Genomic DNA, 9,814 nt, shown 5'->3' with positions numbered 1-9,814 from the left:
AGATAAAGGAGTGATCATACACTTCATTTTGAACATGTTATTTTTTTATGGTAATAAGGTAATCCTTGTTTGTAAGGTCAAGGAACTTTAGGTCACCTATAAACCCAAGTTGCCTTAGTCCTAAGTATTTTTGTTATTTTTGTTATTTTTGTTAATAATTTAACTCAATAAGTGTTTTGAGAGTCATTACACCTTATATAAGTCCTATCTTTTACCAAAAATCACTTGGCTAAGTTCTAGGAAGAGTTAGTGCAAAAATTGCATTTTGTAATAAAAGCTGCTAACAACTTTTTGGCAATTTTAACATCTTTTTGGAAAACGTTGAAATTAACCTTGTAATCAATCAAACCAGCTGGTAGTTGGTTGGAATGGATGTCAAATTATGAAAATAGCCTCTATAAAGTTAGAGAAGGCATAAGGTGTTAGTTATTATTAAGGTCTTTTAATATAGCAAGGAATCATTGTTGATGTTAAACTTGTTTATAAGATCATTGAGTTATTGTTAAATATCATTACTTCCTATTTAGAACAAAAAACCCATACTTTGTTAGAATGAAACACCACTTTAGCTGCATGTTATCACTAAATGGAGTTAGTGGAAGATGTTAAGGATCTTCTTGGTTGTCTTAATAGCCATTTCATGGGTTTGAAACGTAATCGCTTCCCTTTGTGAAGAGTTGGCCAAAATCAGCAAATTACATGTTGTTGCAAAGAAAATACAATCACAAGATGTTGGAAGATTGTTTTCACTCATAGGATGTTGAAGAATCTCTTGGAAGGATGGAATTGATGATAGAATGAAGTTTTTTAGATAGTTATTAGGTGTTCCTTGAAGTGTCTAAGGTGTTAGTTTGAAGCAAGAAGTTGATTATGATCCATTTCTCAAATTTGCTCATTTTCCCCTTATTTCTTCCCAAGTCTTGAATAGGGAAAGTGATCAAGTAGTTTTTTGAAGTTGGGTAGAAGTTTTTTTAGTGTTGTAACCAAGTTGGAAAGAGTCTTTGAAGACACTTAGGAAGGTGGGAAAGGTAGTTTTCCTTAAAAGTGTTCTTGTTGGGAATCCACTAGCTTTTGGTGTGAGCACTCTGCATCATTTTGGATGCAAATTACATTACAATGAAATACATGAAACATACTTAAAATGTTAAAAAAAAAAAAAAAAAAACAAGATATATATTATGATAACTAATAATGTCATACATGAACAAACATATAATATATTATGATAACCAATAATGTCATACATGAACGAACATATAATATATTATGATAACCAATAATATCATACATGAAAAAATATATATAATATATTATGATAACTAATAATGTCATACATAAAAAAACATATAATATATTATGATAACCAATAATGCCATACATGAAAAAAATATGTCATATATTACCCAATAATATCATAAGTCTAATAATGCATGCATCAAATTTATGCCATACATCAAATATAAAATGTCATATATACATAAAATGTATATTGAATATGTCCACTAACATAAAATTCAAGATATATGTCCACTAATGCCTATACATGTATGTCTATACCTATATCTTCTCTTTCCCATGAGAGAAAGGAAACAAATCCCTAGAGGTCTTCGATCATTATGTGGAGGGAGATAATGGGGATGATGGGGTCTTCCTCACTTGCTCACTCATCCTCTTGTTTAGGTTCTTCTCTAATTGGAGCTTATAAAAACAAAGTAGATATGAATCAATAATTATTATACATTGAAATCAAATATATGTACGTACAAAATTAATTATTTTCTTACTGCCATCAAATAGTCACTCTGTATGTCCACCTCAAAGGCTCACAAATATTGGGTGTCGACAATTCAATCAATATAATCACTTATAAATAACATTTAGAATTTCAATACTAACTATTATAAACAACAACCAAAACTAAGAAAATTCTTTCATACCTTAGTCAATGGCTTTGAACTAGCCATCGTGGCAACAACTCCATGATCGATGGACTAGAAAAGATGAGGAGGACTCTCAAACATCAACAATGACACAATTTAATTATATTAGTTGGTCATCAGATATCCAATCAATAACTTCTGATAAAAGTGTTGGTCATACAGTTTACCAATTCTCATAAAAAAAATGACAAATTAGTATCAAAAAACAAACACAATTTTATTAGTGTTTATGCACTATAGGAGCCATTTCTCGCAAGGTTGTCCATATTGCATTATTTTTGGTCAAATTTTTGGTAATGTGACAAATGACAATATTTTTTATATTGTTTATTTAACAATAAATTAATAGTTTCAAGTTTGGGAGAGATTCTTATAATTTCTCTCTAAAGTTAATCAATTTCTAGTATTTTAATTTAATTAAATATTCTCTTGACATTTTCATTATTTGTAATCTCTATAAACATTACATTTTATAATTTTCCTAACCAATAGTTATCTATCAAAGTAAGAAAAACATGATTTATTTTTTAATTAGATTTTAATGAAAATCTATGCATTATATTTCTAAAGAGTCACTACTATAATCAAACTTAGAGGTTTCCTATAGTCTGTATACATAAAAACATCTCCTTAACTTTTACATAAAATTTAGAATATCTATTATTTGATAAATAAGTATCCCATAAACCTAACTATTTTAGTCTTGCATTACAATCAATTTCTTTCTTCAATGAAATTTGTGATAGAGGTGCAAGAAACAAGAAATTAAGAAACATAAGTAGAAGAAATAATCATAGGAAAAAATTGTGTAAGGAAAATTTGGTTCAAGAAGCATAGACGGGTTGCTAACACTCAAAACTTCTAGATTATTTTCAATCAATCTTTGCAAGATTTTTGTTTAAGTATATGCATTTCTACTTTCCAATAAATCTTTGCAGCATTTTTAAATTTAAATATTTCATTAATGGCTTAGATAGTTCCATTTGGACCAATTTAGAAAACTAGTTTGTTCACATATTCACCATAAAATCTAAATGGTGGGCTACAAGAAAACTAAATAGATCCAATAAACTATAGAAGATATTTAGTATAAAAAATACATGGTAGGTTTCAAAAATAGAAGCCCAAAAACAAGAGAAACACCACAAAAAGCATTCAGGTCTTCAGTTGGAAAACCTAGAACTAGAAGAAACTTTTACAAAAGAATAGGAAGCAATAATAGGTCAACCCTCAAAGAATATAAAAGGAGCACACTATGCCCATAAACGTGAAAATTGAAAATGGGGGATGATTCCATCCTATCCAAATATCAAATACCATTAGTAAAAAAAAAAGACTTCTTTTTTTACCAACATGGTAACCCAGAAGTAGGAGGCAAGAACATGTCTGAGAAAAATGGATATACCCACACCAAAATGATAAGAGCCCCAAGATCCCAATATCAAAATCTTAAAAAAAAACCCCTAATGGAAGATGACTCAATGAAGAGGAGAAGGATGAGAAACCCAAAAAGGGGCACCTATAGAAAAAAATCTCAACCACCTAAATTGAAACAATCTAAAACAAATTCTGAATGCAACATTTTGGGTGTCAAGCCTATTGCCATGGTTCTTGTACCTACTAAATTGCAAGAATTACACCTATGTTTTGAGTCAAAAAAAGTTCAAATGTATCAAACTTCAAGCTTTAAAAGGGCCAATTTTTAATTATTTTCTCATCTTGATGCACCTATTTTGTCCCCACCTCTATCCAACACTTCAAAGTTTTGAGATATGGTTCCTTAGTCTTAAGTTATCAAAGGTTAATGAAGCATCCCAAAACACGTTTTTCACCTCAAAATCTTAACCTCTCCCTCAAAAAGGTTAAGATAAGTTTCCAAAATATGTGTTTTTAAATTAATCATTAACCATTAATCTCATCTAAAAAGGTTAAGGTTTGGGCCCAAAACACGTGTTTTGTCTTAAAATCTTAACCTCTCCATGAAAAAGAGGTTAAGATAAATTTCCATAACATGTATTCTGAACCATTAACCTTTCATCCATAAAGGTTAAGGTTAGAGGCTCAAAAAATGCATTTTTAAAACAATTATTAACTTATTGAAGGATTGTATATGTGAATGGCTCATGATCAGTCATAATGAAAACTCACGTATATGCGAGCAAGGAGATATTTCTACAGAATTGAGCATCTCATTTCTCATGCATACCAAAGTATGGAAGTAATGAAACAATGAAATTTGTAGGTCTCTACCTCTATTAAAGAGAAAACACTCTATGACAAGTTGATAGAATGTTTTATTGACCAATTTGACCATAAACAAGGCATGTAATTTTTTTAACCAAGCTTTTATTCTCTTCCAACCTAGAGTATTCAAAATGGTAGTGGATACAACAATAAAGAGCCATGCTAACTCTTTGACAAAATTTTTATTGATTAGCTTGATCATGGACAAGACATGATAATTGAATGGAAAAAACAAAATGCATATGCAATGCAAAAAAAAATGAGAATGAGTGTTGCATGGAATAAGAGAAGAAACCCAATTGTTTTCTAAACATTTGTGTTGCTAGGCCCATATAAAAATCTAAAAACATGGCCCCCTATTGGGAATGTGTAGCATAGAGACATAAAGAGTATATATATATATATATATATATATATATATATATATATATATATATATATATATATATATATATATATATATTTATTTATTTATATATGTTTTGTCAAAATGCTCCCACTTTGGCAAGCTACATTCATATGGAAATATGCCATTGCAATACCAAAACAACCAGCATTTTGAAAGTTACACTATCATATGTAATGTGGAGTATGTACATGAGTGCCTTGCATCATCTTCCAAGTCCATAGATAGGTTGGGTCATTCCAGATCTGGGATTGCTTTGATTCAATATTGAAATGAGATTAATGCACAACAGTTGCTTCATCAAATGTTTGTGACTGTAAATGAAAAGTGTGAAAGCATATACGAATACATGAACTATTTGACAGAATAATCTCATAGCTCCAACCGATAGCATTAAGTGATTTTCAATTTTGCAACCTTCTTCAAATGGGAGTGTGAAATATAGGTGGACATGCCATGAAGAACATGGGAGATGATGTATGTGGCATGAATAAAATAGTGCAATGAAACCAAGATGGAGTTGTAGTAGCCTCAGAGACATCTGACTTGTTTGATCAAATGCATTGAAGGCAATACTATCACTATTTGAGAGTAAACTTTTTGTCAAAATAACATTGTTGACTTGGGCATGGTAAAGCGTATGTTGTTTGATACAAAGCACTACTCAATGTATTCTCCCTACTAACATTGGAGGCCACATTGGAAGATGTGTGTGCATAGTATAGAAACCCATGAAAGGCATGCAAACTATTTAACTAAATGTTCTATCTAATTTTCCTTCCCTCATGACATTCATGAATAGATTCCAATATCACCATTATGATTTGGGTTCAAGAGTTGAAATTTTGGTGGAGTGAATATATCTAAAATAACAACACTCATATGCAACCAACTTTGGATGTAAAAAAGTGTCACAAAAGTCAAACCAAATACCATCATTGATAGCAAGAAATAAATGTGAATATAGAATCATAGCCAAGGTAAATGTCAGTATGATCTATATAACATAATGTCTTCATTGTACAAGGTCTAGAAAAAGGAATAATCTTGATTTGGGGAAACTACTATAATTCTATCACGGCAAGAAACATGATGGAAAATCTTACGACCCAATATGCAATAGAAAAGGAAGCAGCTAAATATTTGATATAATTTTTTGATTCCTTTTATTCCTTGGTCTTTGATGGTAGATGGTTGAGAAAAGGCCACAATGACTGTGTGCATGAATATTTAAAGGATTTCACATACTTCAAAAGTGAAGTGGATATGTAAGGTATCAAACATTTGACCAACTATTTGTAAGAGTGCTCTTCTACCATGCCAAATCTCTATCTTGCACACACAAGGTTGGTGGTTCTCATACATGATGAAAAGAGGCTCCACCTCATAGAACAATATGATTGAATGGGATGCCATCTAAGGGTAGGGAATCAAGAATTCATACAAAAAAATTCTACTAAGGGGAGTTTGATGGAAGAACTTCTACGAACTATAAGCTATGTGAATGCCCAATGAAAACATGTCATAGCTTGAGAGAATGACTCCGAGTTTCATAAATTTTATCAATAATTCCTCTTAGGAGTTTTTAATGATGGAAGAGTTTAATTAAGGCTAGTGCAAAGAAGATAGTGCTAGACTTTCTTGGGTTCCAAGTATTGAGTAAATGCCAACTATTTCTTTTAACAATATTTTCTATTTTGCAGATTTGAAGACATAACCCAATTGAATTGGAAAGTTTGTGATCTTACATGATGGGGATTCATATCACTACAAAAGAGGAATTCTCTTGTACATTCCATTTTGATAAGGCTACTACCTTATCCTTCATGCGATGTAACGGTTTTAAGTCTGTATTTGTTATTAGTGACTTGTGTCATTTCGAGGTTAATTTCGTAGACGTTAATTAACCCCTCCCAAAACATATAATTGGGAAGTAGTTATTAACCATAGAGGAGTAGTTCTTAACCTTGATGTCTATAAAAGGGATCTTTTTGGAATTTTGAATAGGAGAAGACCTAGGTTAGAATTTTGGTGATAAGACAATATTTGGAAAGTGTGTACAAATTTTATCAATGTAATTGAAAATTCCTCTTAAGTTCTTGGTGCAAGAAAATAAGGTAAAATGTTATTTTAGTTATCTTTTGTCAAAATCTAAATTGTTTAAAATTTTGATTCTCTTTGCAATGAGCATTTTCATGGTATTGTGTAGATGTTTGTGAATCTTTGGATCAACATTGTAGTGATAATTCTGAATTGTAGACATTGATTGTTGTTAATAGCGGTGTAAGTTATTCTAGGAAAGATTTGAAGTCATGTGGTGCATTCATCATCAATGACTTTCTATTGATCTCTTAAAGTTTGATTTCATCTTTATTTGAAAAACTTCAAAATTATATAGTACGAGGGAGTTGCCCCTCTAAACATAGAGGAAGGCCACATATCAAGGGCCTATCCAAGTGTTGTGAACCATTTGCCACATACACTTCATTGGGCCATTTTGAAGTGACAAATTTGTTTACCAACAAAGAATACAATACCCAGAAAAGACAAGCATAAAGAAATGGGGAAGAGACCCACCCCTCTACATCAAAAGAACAATGAACTATGCCACCAAAGCTCACAAAACCACAATTCCAAGACAACATGCCCTACAAATCCATTTGCATTGCCATCATCCTCGATAGATTCCTCCAAATCCTCCTTGTTGCCCCTAGACTCCTATCTATCTTGCTTGCTCTCCCACATCCACTCCCACTCATCATTCTCTTCTAAAGAATAAATGTTCATGATGTTCATCCAAGATATATTTGATAGAGATATACTTTCTTTTATGCATCATCTTTGGTTAATGAAAGGAATTTGAAATAATTTGAATATTAGTGGGTTCTTCTATAGTTATAGTTAGTAAAATGAATATGTTTTTATACAGTTATAAAAAACCTCTTGCTTGCTTCTTCTCATTCAAAGCCCAACTATTCCAAAGCAATATTAGGTTAATTTTTTGTCTTAATCATTATATTAGGTGCCTTCAAATTTTGAATTTTCTTTTATAAATATGATAGGTCTATGTCATTTTAAGTTTATAGTTCATCTACATGATATATGATAATGCAATCTTGTAAATTTAATAATGTAATTAAATTTTTTATGTAAATATAATTGAAAGTAGATTTAACCATATATTACATCAAGAGGCATAACCTACAATGGCAGAATGGGGGGAAGTGAAGTGGTGTGACTGTGTTAATGTTAACTTTTTAAAATCGAATATAGAATATACATTTTAAAATATACACATTTCAATATTTGAAGAGTGGAGTGACAATACAAATATGGTGTAGTAAAAATACAAAGAAGGTAAGTTTATACAATAATTTTAAATTTGAAAATATGATATTGGAATTTCTATCTTAGATATTAAAAGTTGGGCCAATATTAAAAATTGATATCATATATTTACTTTTCGTAAATATTCTCTTATATTGATTTGCATTAAAAAGGTTTTTTTTGTAAATTTAATACATCTTATCCAATATGTCCAATATGCATCAATTTAAATAAACTGATGAAATTTATTAAATGTTAACAATTGATAGTACTGTTTAATCGTGTTACTATTCAAAACTAAAATTTAATATATCTACTTAAATGTTTCATAATTTCTTCTTCCCATCCGTATGAACACTTTCTCTTCTTAATTAATTGGTAGTTTTTTCTATTTTATAAATCTTGAAATGAAATTATTTCATATTAATATGAGATGCTCACAAATTCTTTCTTGAAATAAAATAATTATAAGTCAAATATTTTTATGAAAACAATGTTATGAAATTTTCTTTGTTAGTTTTTATATTCAACATGTATTTAATATTTACATATATTCAACTTTTAAAAGAACTTTTATGTTTACCTTAGGTATCTTTTTCCAAATCTAAATCTAATGTAGATATCTTTTCATTTGATGTTTTATATTTCTGTTGATAATTAAACAATAGAAAATACAACAAGATACTTAATATTTAATTTAAATAAATATATAGTGCAATGTATTTATAAGGAAAGACATTTGGATTATATTAAATATTTTAGATAATACATATTTTAATATATTTTATGTTTTATTTATTTTTGAAATATTACTAATTTAAATGTTATAGTTATCATATTGACATTTTCAAGAATGCCTCGTCCAACACTAAATTTTGAGAATAAAGAGCAATGAAGACAATATCGAAGAGAATATGCTCTAAATTATACGAGACAATGATGTAAAAAAGAGAATAATGCTCAAAGAGAGGAAGAAACAAGTCTTACAAATGAAGAGCAACAAATACAACACAGAGAATATGCACAAAATTATATGAGACAAGAATGTGAACAATTGACTAATGCAGAATGAGAAGAAGAAAGAAATCATCAAAACCAACTTGATAGAGGAAAACATGTCAAGCATAAGGAAACTATGATTGTGCAAGAGATTCAAGAATAAATGAGACAACAAACATTGTATACAAACATCTTAGGATAATCAAAATATAGTGAGAAGACAAATGAAAAGAGCTATGAACCTAGAAAAGTTGAATGAAAGAGAAATACAACAAATACAACTATAAAAAAGTAAATTGAATCAAGAACAAGCTCAATCTCATGAAAATGGTGGGTTTATTTATCCTGGGATGAATTCTATAACAATCGATCATGTTCTAAAAACACCAACTAATAGAGTAGAAAATCTTATGAATGATGATTCAGGCAATTATAATTTACAAGAGGAGCTGACATCTCAAATAAGAAGAAAAAGACAATTGAAAAGAACACAAAATAGAATGGATGAGGGGACAATCAATACTATTAAAAATAAAGGGATGATCATGATGAATTTACAAATAATGTTTCAAAATGAACTAGATAAACTTGCTATGCCAAGTATATGCTACATTTGTCATGAAAGTTATCTTGCAATGAATGTTGTACAGGTCCTTGAATGCCCTAAATGTCATCGATGTTGACAAGAAAAGAATGAACATTGATTTTTAGCACCAAACAATGTGGATCCCATTCCACAACCATTAAAACTTTCTAATTTGACACAAATAGAAGAAATATTGATAGCACATAAGTTTGGTCATTTTAAATATAAAGGGAATAGCATAAGTTTTCCATAAGAATTAAGAGAAATAGAAAAAATCTTACCACATCGAATAAAATATTTACCTATTTTAAT

Source organism: Cupressus sempervirens, chromosome 7 (genome assembly GCF_028749045.1).
Source record: "Cupressus sempervirens isolate cs-2001-9-10 chromosome 7, ASM2874904v1, whole genome shotgun sequence".
Taxonomy (NCBI): Eukaryota; Viridiplantae; Streptophyta; class Pinopsida; order Cupressales; family Cupressaceae; genus Cupressus; species Cupressus sempervirens.
The sequence above is the reverse complement of the archived record's forward strand: the minus strand, read 5'-3'. Positions refer to the sequence as shown.